Source organism: Ambystoma mexicanum, chromosome 7p (assembly GCF_040938575.1).
Source record: "Ambystoma mexicanum isolate Mex_15411 chromosome 7p, UKY_AmexF1_1, whole genome shotgun sequence".
NCBI classification, from domain to species: domain Eukaryota; kingdom Metazoa; phylum Chordata; class Amphibia; order Caudata; family Ambystomatidae; genus Ambystoma; species Ambystoma mexicanum.
The window spans coordinates 595,528,153-595,543,378 of NC_090939.1; positions in this window are offsets into that span (position 1 = coordinate 595,528,153).

Here is a 15,226-nt window from a genome sequence, read left to right on the forward strand (position 1 = left end):
AAAAAGTTGCAAACATTGTATAGAAGTGTTAAAAATGATGCTAGAAGGTGGGGAATGGCAGAGTTTTAAGGTGAAACTTTGTAAATTGGACACAAATGTTGCTATATTGGGGTAAGTATGATATTAGTAAGTTGTAGGAAATTAAGGGTGCACTGGTAAAGACCTATGAAATTCACTGACTAAACATTGTTAAATGGACGTTATGGTTAAATTGCACTAATAAAGATCTATGAAAATTCACCAAAAAACTTTGTTAAAGGGACATTATGGTTACAAGTAAAACCTCCAAATGTTGCCAGTTATGGTAAGCTAAGTAACCATAACTCACGCCACCACTGTGCACTGCTTAGACTAACACCCGGGACATGAAAGATGAGAACACAAATGTCATTAATGACATCACTGATTACATCACATATTGCATTAATTTTAATAAAGAGTCCCCACAAGGGGTTGAGTTTATAATGTTGGAAACAAGATGTTATGGGTGATTGGGAGAACTAAATGTATTCAAGATTGTACTCATGTAAACAAATTATTATATTCTAGTGGTGTTGTAAGTAGAGGAACCGAATTATACATACATGTAGGCAGTGGTTGCAGCATGCACCATAGAAGTACAATATTTTTAATCTGGTAATTTCCGATAGTAAAATAATAAATGCTACCCTATAAGGAGTTTGGAGTAATGTTAAACATGGAATAAATAGGTAACAATTGAAAACTTACCACCCACTTTTATTAGTAGAAAGAATACATATAAAAATGCACAATGCATACAAATTAGCGGTACATACAGGGAAACTACAGGGAAAATAAAGTAAGGAGTTTATTTATTTATGTATTTATTTCATTTGTATAGCGCACATACATCCCAGAGGCAGCGAGGTGCTGTTGCAGGTACAAGTCAAGAAGTCATACTTTGTCATACAATCATGTTTTAGGCATGTAAAAATAAGGGTAGCAAAGGTGCAGTTAAAACTGTAGCACAGTTACATTAATCGATAAGCGTTATCATACATGTTAGTCATACAGTGTGGTGGTGTAATAAAGTTAAATATTTAGCAAGTAGCTGCAGTGGGCAGGTGGGGTTGCGGGTTAAGAGAAGAGCTGAGGTTTGAGAGCTTTACGAAATATCCAGTAGGATTTCTCAGCCCTCAAGGTGGTGAGGATGTCATTCCAGAGTTTCGCAGCAAGGGGAGGGAAGCCTGAGCCTTCAGCTTTGCATCTTTTTACTTTGGGCACGACTAGTCGATCAGTGTAGGAGGTCCTAGTGAGTCTTGAGGAGTGAGCTTTGGTGATTCTTTGGGTGAGGTATGGGGGCGCTGCATTGGAGAGGTACTTGTGGACAATGGATAGTGTTCTGAAGGTGATACACTACTGGATGGGGGGCCAGTTAACTTCTCTTCTAGCTTTGGAGAAATTTGGGATATGTAGGGCTGCTCTGAAGGCATTGTTTTGGATGACTTGAAGTATGTGGATATTTCCGGAAGAGGTGCCTGTGAATAAGATGTTGCAGTAGTAGATCTTGGAACCTATGATAGCACGGGCAATGGTAAGGCAGTTATTTTTGGTAAGGAAGGGTCTGGCTGCATTGAGGACCTTCGTGGCATAGGCTGTTGACGAGGCAATGGCGCTTACTTGTTTGGACATAGTGAGTGAGGTGTCAAGGTAAACTCTCACAGTCTTTACAGTTGTTGAGACGGGAATTAGGCAATTCTCAATCTGGAAGACAGTGTACTGATTGTTGAGAGACTTAAGGGCATTTGGTGGGCCGACAATTAAGATTTCCGTCTTGTCGCTGTTAAGACCAAGATGATGTGCTGTCATCCAGGCCTGTATTGTGGAGTATATGTTGTTGAGGGTGGCAAAGTCATCTGTGTAATTTCCTGAGAGTGGGATCAAGATTAGAGTATTGTTGGCATAGTTGATGTACGCTATGCTCAGGGAGTCTAGGATGTTAAAGAGTGGTCTGGTAAAGCTGTTGTATTGGGTTGGGGCGATGCAAGACACTTTCGCTACACCACAGGTGATGGGAGAGGGCGAGGCATTGGCAATCTCTGAGAAGACCCTCATGACCCTACCTTGTAGGCAGGATGCAATTCAGGCAGTGGAAGGTAGGGAGAAATTGGCGTAGGTGGTGAGGTGGTGGCAGAGGATTTGATGGTTGACCAGGTTGAATGCTGCAGATAGGTCTAGGAGGGGGAGCAGGGCAGATTTTCCTTCATCCCTTATCTCGTCTAGCTGATTCTTTAGGTTGAGAAGGGCAGATTCAGTACTGTGCCCAGGGCGGAAGCAGGATTGACGCATCCCAAGGATTTTGCTATCCTCCAGGAACTGCTGAATTTGCAGATAGGCTGCTCAGACTAGGATTTTTAGTCAGAAGGGGACAGTGGTCACTGGTCTATAGTTGGCTGGAATGACTGGGTCTAGTGAGTTTTTTTTTAGAAGAGTGAGGACCCATGCTTCGTTGAGCCTTGCTGGAACAGTGCTTTTAGTGAAAGATGCGTTTATGAAGGCTGTGATGTGTTAGGCAGAATTATATGCAGTACCCTTTGGGAACACCACACACAATTAGGACTACAAGTGACAGTACAAATTTACCTTTGGTACAAGCCTGTACTACACAGTAAAGTGGTAGAGATGGCTGAGCACCCAGACTTATCTCTAGTGCAAGTCAGCAGTATCAATAGTTACACAAAGAACTGCAATTACTATGATTCAAACAAACACTGACTCAAGGTTTCTAAGTAAAAGAATATACATTTATTTACACATCAGTTGTAAAACATTTCACTATTATCAAGCAGTTGAAAAATCACGTTACTAATACACTACAACGCACCCAATAGATTCTGGACAAGTTAGGCTCAAAATGAAGTGTGAGCAAAATGGCATTCCAGCAATTCAAAAGGAGGGGAAAGACAAGGTTAGACAGAAATTGAGCAGCGCCAACAAGTAAGTAAGCAGGAAAATCTAGAAAGAGGAACTACAGTGAGGAAATCAAATTAAAGGGGCCTGGCCCAAAGTCAATGGACCAAAGTCTTTGTTCAAGATCACACAGTTCAGGGTAGTTCGCGGTTCAGTCTTTGCCAAGAGTTCAGGACGAAGTTGGTCGGCAGAAAAGTTAGCTTAAAGAATTGAGAAGGACAAGCCCTCAGATTGGCAAAAGGTTTCACACACTTTCACCGCGGATGGACGAAAAGAACAATTGGATTTGAACAGTACCTTAAATGGAGAAGAAGGCTGTAGCTGAGGCGGACGTTCCTGGCAGGTCCTGCAGGCTCACGGTTCCTCAAGCGACTGTCAGACTGACACAAAGTAGGAAGACTGGAGGGTCCTGCACTGCCCAGGGAAGAAACCAGCAGTAGAGCAAAGCAACAAATAAAAGGTGCGCTCCTTAAAATGCAGGGTCTGTTGCTGCTGGCTATCCGGTTCACTGTAGCTCTGTGCAGCAAATTCGACCAGAGAAGGGAGAACTGGCGAGCAGTTTGGTAAACTGGTGGTTCCCACCTGCTCAAGGGGAGAAGATTCCTTGCAGGTCTTCCCTGTCGCTGGAGTCTGAAGATTCGGACCTGCAGCAGGGCTTCACCGGGAGGTTCAGACATGGTAGGGGTCCTCTTCTGTCAGCTCCTCATCGGTTCTCTCGTTCCAGTGGCGACTCTGCCTTTCCAGCCCCAGAGACCTGCTTTTTATGCAGTTTTCCCCCATTCAAACAGCCTGGCTTTCAATTACACAGCAGGGTGGCTGCCCCGCCGGGACAGTCACCACTGCCAATCAGATCAGAGTGTGACATGGGTCTCCAAGGAGACCCTGTGCAGGAAGTCCTAAAACCCTCCCTCACATCCTGTCTCACCCAGACATACAGGTGCCTAAGGAAGGCTTCTGTGCAGAAGCCCGCGAAAGGACGGCGGACAAAGGAACCAAACCTGGTTTGGCACACAGACTAAAACAGACTTTCACAGACTAAAACATGAGAAAGACTTTTACAAAAAGAAGTGGCGAATAAACCCAGCCAGAACCATATAAATACCTATATGGCCCAGCGGGTTTATGTTCGAGGCTACCAAGATAGCCTAAAACAATACCAGGTCTATTTAAGATAACCGCGGTAGGAAAAATAGGGTAGTTACACTGCCACCAGCCAAGTCTTAATGAAAAGGGAGCGAAACAATGCTCCAAGAGAAACAGACAAAAGGGGATAAGTATTAACCCTTTCCAGAACTCTATTTTAAGATAGTTTGTACAGGGTCTGTGAGTTTAAAAAGAGACTAATAAAGTCAATGGCAACTTTACATGTTCTGGGGGACAGTAGTCAGTCCCAGAAAATGGAGTCGGAGTTGGGAAGTCTGAAAAAGACATCCCTGTGTCACTGCACTGAAGGTGTTGTGTAACACACAGTAAAAAAGATGATGCCTGTGGAGTAGGCGAGGCTCCACAGTCTATGAACACAAGAAAATGTTAAACACACATAGAAATCCAGCAAAGCTGCTGAGGGACTCAGTAGGTAAGGGAAATTAGCCTTTCTGGAGAATTCTCCCTTACACTGAAGGGGGCTAGCACGGCAGCATAATCTTTAATAAGTGATGCAGGGCATATATCGCCTTTGCATTTTCAAGGTTTAAGGCTTTTGATCAGATTTAAGACTTCACTTTCAGAGGTCTCTGAAGAAGAACTGAGTGGTCGAGGGGGTGATTGGAGGAGTGCAGCTAATACTTTTGGCCATGGGGTCTTTGTTGAATGTAGTTTGTTGTGTGAGGAGTTCCGTGTTCAGGGTGTCGATTTTACCTAGTAGTGCTGCCTGGATGTCTGAGCACCACGTTACATCTTTAGTGAGGGTGGTCGGGGGTGGAGCAGGAGATTCAAGTTCTCTGAAGATGGTAAATATTTCTTTTACATCAGAGGTGGCATTGCTGATTGTAGAATTGAAGGAATTCAATGTGGCTAAGATTGCGGCAGATTTATGGAGTCTGGATATTTTGACAAATTCATTTTTCAGAGGGTTGGTGGGATCCTTTAGCCAAGTTAGCTGAGCCTGCCGTTTCTGAGTGCGCAGTTCCAGAAGGTCGGGGTGAACCAGGAGTTTGAATTTCTGACTGTTTTGAATTTGTGTGGAGCTAGGGGGGCTATGGTGTTCACTGCATTAGAAAAGAGTGAGTTGAAAATATCCACTAATGAGTTGGGGCTGGATTTAAACGGGGGCTGGAGGCCTGCAGTGTCGAGCAGGGGCAAGATGCTGTCTCTGGTGAGCTTCTGTGAGAATCGTGTTACAGCTGGAGCTAGAGGGTGGGTGTGCTTTTGGGTTTTGAGGGTTGTGGGATGGAGAAGTGGATGATATGGTGGTCTGACCAAGGACATGGTGTGTTGGCGCTGGTGAAGACCTTGCAATTGTGGTCAGCAATCCAGTCTAGATCACGTCATTTCCTGTGGGTGGGATTGGCAATGCGCTGACAGAAGCCTAGGGTGTGAAGGGCGTCAGAAGCAAACTTGGTTGTGGGCATTTTGATCATGAAGGCCCAGATTAAGGTCTCCTAACAAGATGATTTTAGAAGAGTCTGTTAAATTATCCTGGAGAATATGAAGTAGGTTTGACTCAAAGTTTTGAAGGGGGCAAGGTGGGCGGTAGATGAGGTAGATGGTGATAGTGCATGTGGGTGATGGTGGGAGTTTGAGGGATAGAAGGACAGTGGTGCCATCGATTGAAATGTTACCCCATCTGAAGGGAAAGGATTCTCTTGCTAACAGGGAGAGGCCACCTCCTCTGGAGGAGGGTCTGTCATTCTGGAAGATAGTGTACCCCAAGGGCATGGCTAGGGATAGGGCTGAGCCACATGCTTCATGAAGCCAAGTCTCAGAGATGGCTAGGGCGGTGAGGTTGTGTTTGGTGATCAGGTCGTTGATGTCTAATACATTGGCTGGCAGTGAGCAAGCGTTGATGAGGGCACAGGTCAGGAGGGGCTGGATGACTGTGGTTGGGGCAAGTGGGCCTGGGCATGAGTCCTGAATGTGAATGGCTTGGCAAGGGGGTAGGGCAGGTTGCTGATATCTTGTTGGATGTTTGTTAGGATGTCTGCTAAGTGGTGCGGCTGCATCCTTTCTAGTGTTAGGTTGAAGATTATGGTTGGTGGGGGTTTGGGGTTGTGAGATGGAGAGGTCGTGTGGTGGCATGGCATTGCAGGGGTGGACTTGGGACTGGCCTTCAGAGTTAATCTTCATGTACACACATTGTGTATTTGGGGCATGCTTATTGCCCGATGTATGTGCACAATGAGCTTAGATTAAACTCTAAAGAAAGTGCTTTTAGAACATATAAAAAGGATAATGTGTAGATATATAGGACCTTTTACATTTTGGAAATTCTCAATGTCAATAAAAACAAAAAACTAGTCTGATCATGTCAGTAAACAAAAATAAGTGGTCCAGATATGTGATGTCATCAGTGATGTCATCAATGACATTTGTAATGTCATCTTTCATGTCCTTGATGTTAGTCTTAGCAGTGCACGGTGGTGGCGCAAGTTTTGGTTGCTTAGCTTACCATAACTAGAACATTTCTGAGGTGTTTCCGCATTACTTGTAACCATAACATCCCTTTAATATAGGTACTATACCTCTATATGGTAACCGAGTGAGGGGATTGGGTAAACACTGTCAGGTGGGCGTCTAAGCCCTTCCTTCAAAGATGACTACTGGAGACGTCACTAAAAGTACGACGTCCCATTGGTTCTACTAACTATAGGACCCTAGATTATTTGGTCCATTGTGATTGGGTTGGCACCAACCCTGTGTGTAAATTTCCACTTTGCTTAGCAGCACGCAGAATGGTCAGCCAGGTGCAGGGTGCCCTTCAGTTACCAGGCCTTCCTCCAATTAAGGTTACAATAAATCATCACTTCAACAACTATGTGTCAATTATGTTACTGTGGTTGGCCTCGAAACTGCATCTTCTGTCTGGGAAAGTGCTGATATCTCATCCCGAGCGGATGCCAAGCATAGGTGTGCACTCGTGCTTCTCCTCGCTCGGATGGTCACGTGCTTCCCTCACTTTGAATTTGTCTAGTTTCTCTCAACTTGTGCATTTCATTCTTATTCTGCTTGCCACCTGTCTACGCCTCCTTATCTTGTCCTTTCAGAGACAGGATATTCTGTTCTTAAGTTTCAATTATATGTAGCTACTGTTTGTTCCTTCTGTTGGTATGACCTTGGCTTTTCCTGGCACGAGTTGCATCTGCTGAGTTTCGATTCAGCCGTCTCTTCTCGTTTTACTAGAATATGAATTTCTGCTCATTCGGCCTTTAGTAACCTGGGTTGATTCTGCTTCGTTTGCAAAGTGGAATTACACTTATAATACTGTCCTTCGTTTTGAGGTAGATTATGTATAATGGCGCTTGCCGCACTATTCTTCTACTTAGCATTTCATGCTGCATCGTTTTCTTAGCTTTCTTGCGGTTCCAAGAATATGTACAAGTGTTAGCTGGTTGAATATATTCATCCTGTTTACATCTTAAGCTTCTTTGTACTTCAACATCACTCTCCCCTTTTAGGTTCACGACATCCTTATTCATGGCATTTCGTCTCTGGGCGTCATTCTCGGGTTGTCATTTCTTCACTTGTACGTCAGTCTGGGTCCTCGTGACGTCACCATTCATCTTCCATTAAGACCTTTTTGATTTCTTCCGGGACTGTACTTAGGCAATCTTCATTTCGTCTCATTTTCTGGTAAGGTTCCTTAATGGATACCTCACTGTCCATGGTTTTCTTGGTATCGGTAGTTCAATAGGTGTTGCTCTTCGGATAGGTACTGGGCAGAGTCCTACTATGGCTCTCTGCTGATTTATCTGCTCATCATACATCACATATTTTTGTGTGAACGTTCCTGGTACTTCAAAATGGGCGACTGGAGTACAGGGTTTATTTGGGACCTCCTCTACACTCCCCCCTCTGGGCAATTCATCAACCACTTTCACCTCCATTTTTGGATTCAACGTACTCGATTCTTCTGTATTTATCTTCACTTCATCGCCTGGGTTCATTTCTTCTTAATCTTCAGGGTCTATACATGATGGTTTGAAGAAGTGTCTCTTTGGAGTCCATATTTGTATTGCTCCCTTCAAGCTTCCTGCTGTTCTTACATATCCGTCTTTATTCCAAGTCATCAATTAACATTGTCCATTTGGGCTGCAATAAATCCATCTTCCCACATAATTTCTGTGCTTTCTGGGATTGAAAAATATTGTTCCTTCTGATGCGTGAATGCTGGTCTTCACAAAGTCTCTTATTTCTTCATCAGTCTGGTCTTTGGGCTTCCATCCTGGCTTGACATCAATCATGATCTTCATTCCTATGGCTTTTTTCGCAGTCTTCTGGCATTGCGAGATTATTATCTTGATAACACAAAATCCTAGCAATATCATCACTAGCAGGGCTCCCAGGAACTTGAATGCATCTGCCACCCATTGTAGAACCCATGAAAACAGCGATCCAAACCAGCTGTCATCATCAACTTCAACAGTTTCATAGATCATCTGGTTCTGCAGGTTTGTCAGCATACTTATGGCCTCTGTTAAGGTTCCATTCTCCTCATCGTGAGACGGTATAAATAGGCAACATGATTTTCTGATTTTTGCACAAACTCCTCCATCCATGGCTGTCATCATGTCAAGGACATATCTGTTCTGAGGAGTCATCAGTCAGATGGCTCTTAGCTCTTCCTTGATCGCATTGAATTATTTTATGGTTGTGTTGATCGTCTGCAGTAACTCCCATCTGGTTATCGGCAACCATTTAGTATTTACTCCAACTTGGATTCTTGGCATAAAAATCGTTGTGAACACTGATGAGGTGAGGCTGAACAGCCTGTGTTCATATGGGATTGCATGAAAAGCGTCTTCTGATTGTGCAGAGAAGTAATTCTCTCTCTACATCCGAGTTATCAGTTCCACAGATCTCTTCTTCCTCAGTTGAGCATCTGCTTTTGGGAAACTGTCAATATTCAGGTCACTTTTTGAGATCACCAGTGCTGGAACGTGGACATTCACTATTGTGCATATACCTCCTCAGTCTCTTGGCAGTCTGATGTATGCCTTGTATCCGCATGCCCAATAATGATCCATAATTACTGCAGTTCCATGCACCATTCCTGGAGCGCCAAAAACTCGTCCACAGTTCTGATTCTCTCCCATCTTTCTTGTGCCATTATTCCTGGAGCAGAATTTGAAGCTTTCTAGTGGCACTCTCTGCAAGGGTCCTCCTCTGTCTTCGACCCATGTCAATAGTTTTGCAAGTTTCGGCCATAATGGCTTGCAGAAATTCTGCACGATGGCAACAGTTTCTTTGTAGAGTCCGTTATCACCCATGCTCTGCAAATCACCACTCCTTTTTCCCACCCATCTGGTGAAAGCACTGTTCCCCAAATTTGCATGTGGGCTCTATTCTTCCACTTTTGAGCTTCCTCTGGAGTTTTTCCTTGGACATTTAGTCTCAGGTTCACTTCCAATCTTATTCCTGCTCCTTTAACTTCAGGCTTCTCGTACCTGATCACATGATTCCTAGTATGCGCTCTGTTTCTTGTCTTAATGTCTTGAACATAATCATCTTCGTCAGGATAGTCTGTTTCAGTTGCCCATATTAATGAGGCATCACTACCCATGAACTGGCCTCTGGTCTTGCACATTGCAACGTGTGACAGACAATGTGCTGCCTGGACATCGAAATCTACAGCTACGAAGATCTTGGATTTCCCCATGCTGTATGGTAGGAGTGCACAAACAAAGCATTGCCCTTCTGAACTTCGTCTTCCAACTTCTTTCATGTGCTGGTACCAAATGTTGTTTCCCAAATGTGCTGTGCTGTCCAGGTAGTCATTTAGTTCATTTTCATCTCCATGCATGCTTCTCTTGATTCTTAGTGTTCTCCTGTAGTTTTCTATAACTACATCTCTAAATGCATCTGTATGGCTCTTTTTTTCTGGAGGATTCTCAGGTATCTTGGTCCATGGAGCAGGCTTGCTCGTCTGCGCCATTTGAGTGGATAAACGTCTGGCAGCTCTTTCCCTGTCTTCATGCATCCTTCTCCTGCTGGTTACAAATGCCCATTCCAACCATCCTGATGCTGGTCTGGTGTATGGTTGTGTTGTAGAAGTTGTACTTCTCCCTTGTGTTGGAACACATATGTTTGTTACTACTGTCTCTGGGGGTTTATTCTTCAATTCCTCTAGTCTTTTCCTTTCTCTGGCTAATGACGGCCATACTGTGTCTACTATTAGTTGTGCTTGTGAGATCTTTTTTGAGTTTGTCTTTGTCTCCCTCAGTGTTGTCTCAGGAGTGTTCATCATCATTTCTGTTGGTTTCTTTTCCGATTCCTCTTGTCTTTCCACAACGAATTATGCTGATGATACCCAGATCCTCATCTCGCTGATGGGGGATTATAACAAGGATTTGGCCTTTGTAAATCGTGTGTACCTCATCATCCAGGCATGGATGGCTTATCATGGTCTATGCCTGAATGATGACAAGACAGAACTTGTCATCCTAGGCACCGTACCCAACCTCAATACACTAGGTCAAAACTACTCCTCTTTTGTCATTTACAATAATATAATCACTGTAGCTAAGGAGGTTAAAACTTTAGGATTCTATTTAGACTCAACGCTCACCTTCAAAAAACAAGTCAATGCCATGGCTTCCGCTACATCTTATACATGTAAACTCATTAGGGCATCCAAACTATTCCTCTCACCAAATAACTGCATCACCCTAGCCAAAGCATTGATCCTATCCAAGCTGGATTATTGAAATGTGCTCTACGTAGGCAGTAACAAATACATTACAAATAAAATTCAAACCCTGCAAAACAATGCCTTAAGAGCAGTCTTAAGCCTCCCGAGGAAAGCTCATATTTCAGAGACTAGAAGGTCGTACAACTGGCTCTCTACAAATGATAAAATTGTCCTTAAATCGGTCTCTCTGACCCACAAATGCCTACACCAAGCGGCCCCTCAATATTTGATAACAAGATTTACCAGACCGACTTCCTGCCGCCCTTCTAGAAATGCCAATTCAAACCTCCTCCTTGTCCCAAGATTCAACGCATTATGTCTGGTGGAAATAGCTTCCCTGTCAAAGCAGCACAATTTTGGAATTCCTTACCACCATCCCTTAGGGAAGACCTTCCCTACCCACAATTCAGATCCAATACCATCCGCTGGATCAGGGAACACAACACCTAATGCTAGGACATCTAAACACTTCCACTGCCGCGCCTATTGTAAATTGTGTATAAATTGTATATTGTATTGTATAAATTGTATATCCTCTCACCTCTATGCTCAGATATATCCATAACCTGTAAACCATGTATATTCACCTATGATTTGTACTCCGATGTATTGGTCCAAATGCGTGATGCTTCCAACATTGTAACCTAGTTGGATTCATCTACTGCGTGCTCTGTAACTTAAGTTGAACACTCCTCTTGTTGCTTGCGCCCTGCTACCCACGGGTTAGGTGCGCTTTACAAATAAAATAAACAAACAAACAAACAAAACAAACAAACAAACAATGTCTGTTGTGGAGTTTCTTGTGGCAAGCAATCTCTTCTTTTCTACTGTTTCGGCTTGTGGTTCTGCAGTCATTGACACTAGGCCTGTTTTGTGTGCATTCAGTAGTTCCCTGTCTCCGGCTTTTCTGTTTGTTTGTTACCACATGTGTGTGTGTATCAATGCTAATCACATCCAATGCAAGTTCATTCACTCCACCATCATATCATCTAGGGACTGGAATGACTATGTAAGGTCTGGGTGTTTTTGTGGGTTTTATGCGTGCATCATTAGGTGGGTGCACTGGAATTGGAACGCTTTGCGCACCAATAAAAAATGCAGTTCGAATCATCAGTGACAGTACAACAATGGTGAATATGATACACAAATACATTATGCCCCTGTATGTCAGGCAGCAGCATTCACCTCCAGAGAAGCATGGTTGTCTCTCCTCCTGTGGTAGGACCAGATTGCTGCTCTGGACCCCCATCTCGATCATTCACCAAATGTACATTTTATTGTATTCCCTTAACCACTATCGTCTTACAAGTTCTGTGTTTAAGAGTGTCAGTTGTTCCTCAAGTGTGCCCCCTCTTGTGGATGCTGAGTTGTCTCTTATCTCAGGATACAGTTCCTTTGCTGGACTGTGGGAAAAATCAAATCAACTAACACCTCAGTAAGTCTTTTACTGTGCATGCTCATAACAACAAATGCAATAAGTGAAGTTATTGACACTGTTTCCTTGATCTGTTCCTCGGCAGAAGGCTTTTAGAATCTCCTCAGATAGTTCTGTTGATGGTTCAAGAGCTCTATCTGTAACATGATTCCATGCAAGAGCATGCCCATCTGTGCAACATTAGCTGGGTATCTGATGAATGTGAGGACATCAACATTGATCAGTCTCCACATTAGCTCTGGAAAGTCAGTGACTAGGCAAAAAAGGACATTGTGAGCTAGCCTGCTGTCTTCTAGTGACAGGGACTTCCGTCCTGTCTTGCTGAGTTTTCAGGATTGTATGCTTTCTCTTTACTGTAAACAATGTCTGCACTGTCCGGTCGCGTGGAGTGCGACTAGGATCACTATTTTATTTAGGAAATGGCTTAGGTGTTGTGTATTTGCTGGTTTCTCGAAGAAACGTGAGTGTGTCTGTTGTTCTTCCGACAAGAGTTGGACAATCTTCGATTATATGAAAGAACAATGTGTTGATAAGCTCATTTATTTCCGTCTGTATTTGAGACATTTGGTTCTTTCTCACTGTACTCAGGAAGTAAGAGAAATTGTTCAGAAATGACAGTAAGTAGTCTTCTTACTATCTTTTCGTTTTCAGGATCTTGAAGAAAGTCAGTGACATTGGTGAGCCTCCCTACCAATGACGGGTATGATTTTAGCACTAGATCAAAATAGGTGACCACATCCTTGGTGATGTCGCTACTGCAGGACACCATAAGTGCTTCATCACAGCAACGCCAGTATATCTTTGTCCGTCACTTTGATCGATCCTCGAAGACCCGTCAATGAAGATGATCTCTCCTTCTGCCAAGGCATTTTCTTTCACCCTGGGGATTTCATCATACAATTCTTCATAATTTGAACAGGCATGTATTGACTCTCCTTCAGTGACTGGCTCGGCTATGAACATAGCTGGGTTCACTATCTTGCATCGAACTATCTTAATCGATGGATTCTATATGATTGCTTTATAAGCAGAAGCTCTCTGAGATGTCAATGTGCCCTTTGGTTTCTCTAGAATGGCAAATAGTGAGTGCTCGACATACAACGTCATGGAGCATCCCATCACAGCGGTTGTAGCCTTCTCTTTGGCGAATGCTGCGGCAGCTAAACTTTGTTCACAAGGAAAATGACTTCTCATTACTGGGTCCAAATTCCCACTGTAGTATGCCAGGGGCTTGTACCCCCAATGTGGTTCTCTGTGTGAGTACTGCCTGCCATTCGTGTGTGAGAAGAGGTAAAATTCCTCTACATAATTGGGGATTCCTAGAGCTGGTGCTGTGCAAATAGCTCTTTTGAATGGTCTCAGACCATTCAATCTTTTCTTTCATCACTTGGGCCTTCTTTAGGGCCTGAAGTAAAGGCTTAGTGTAAGAGCTATAGTCGAAGACCCATGCCCTAACGTAGTTGCATAGGCCTAGAAAGCTCTGCATCTGTTTTATCGTGTGTGGTTTTGCCGTGTTCACTATGGCTTCAGCCCTTTCTGGGGTCATTCTCTTTCCTTCATGTGAGATCAGCTGGCCTATGTACAGCACTTCTTGTTGACAATACTGTAACTTTTCCTTGTCAACCTTATAATCTTTCTCAGCCAGTATAGTCAATAGCTTAACAGAATCGTACCTGCATTGCTCTTCCGTGGTGCTGCAAATTAAGATGTCATCCACGTATTGCAGGACAACATTTTTTAGTGCAATATTGCTCAAGTCCATCTGCAGGACTCTGTTAAAAATAGATGGAGACTCACAATACCCCCTGGGGCATCCTCATGCTTTTCAGACGCATCTATCTGAATGTAAATGTAAATGTAAATGTAAATGTAAATGTAAATGACGTCAGATCTTGTGAATCGCGGTGCACCGGGATTGAGAAAAATGCATTTTTCAGGTCAATCACCGTGAAATATTTTGCCTCAACAGGTATATTGCATAGAATTGTAGCCGGGTTAGGGACTAAAGGGAACTCGGCTTCAACAATATAATTTATTGGGTGTAAATCCTGGATTAGCCTCCAAGACCCCCCTTATGATTTCTTGATCGGATAAACTGAAGTACTGCATGATGATTCTGACGTCACTAAGATGCCCTGCTCCATCATAGCCGAAATTGCCTAAAAAATCCCTTCATCTGCCTCTCTGGACATGGGATATTGTCGTGCTCTTGGGAGAATTGCTCCTGGTATTTAATGAGCCATGAAAACTAGCACTGCTGTGGATTAGTCACCTGCTACATGCTTGATTCAGCTGTGCTAGTTTTCATGGCTCCCTCAAGAACATATTTTGACAATTTCTTCTGTACCAATTTCGCTTCTTCACCCTTACATGCAGCTTACTTTTTGCGATTCTTTTCTTGCAGCAAACTGCAATAGTGTGCGATGGTAAGCTGTATTTCAGCCCAAGACTTGGCCTCAATTCCCACCAACTTCTTGAGCTGTTTCTGTACCGGCTCTGGCAGCCCTTGGCACAATATATTTATTTATTTTAATTCTTTGCATTTGTATAGCGCACCTGCAGCCCAGAGGCATCGTGGCACTTGTTACATGAGGTGTATAAACATGTTTTCAGTCGGAAAGTTTACATGTGACCATGATGTCTCTTGGTTGCAGGTACATAATTAACAGTAATACATACAAAGAGTTTATCAGACATAAGAAAGCAATTGAGTGGTATTAGATGAAGAGTTTTGTTTTGATTGCTTTGCGGAAAGCTTGGTGAGACTCAACATTCTTAGGTTGGGTGGAAGGGCATTCCATTGTGTGGCAGCTATCGTGGGAAAGCTGGATCCACCTGCACGGGCCTTTTTGGTTTTAGGAACCAGGATAAGGTTGGAGTACCCCTCTCTGAGAGGTCTTGTGGTGGTGTGTTTTACAATTCTCTGGACAAGGTAAGGAGGAGCAGCATCATGGAGGCATTTGTGTGCCAGGGAGAGTGTTTTGAACTTAATTCTCTGTTTGACAGGGAGCAAG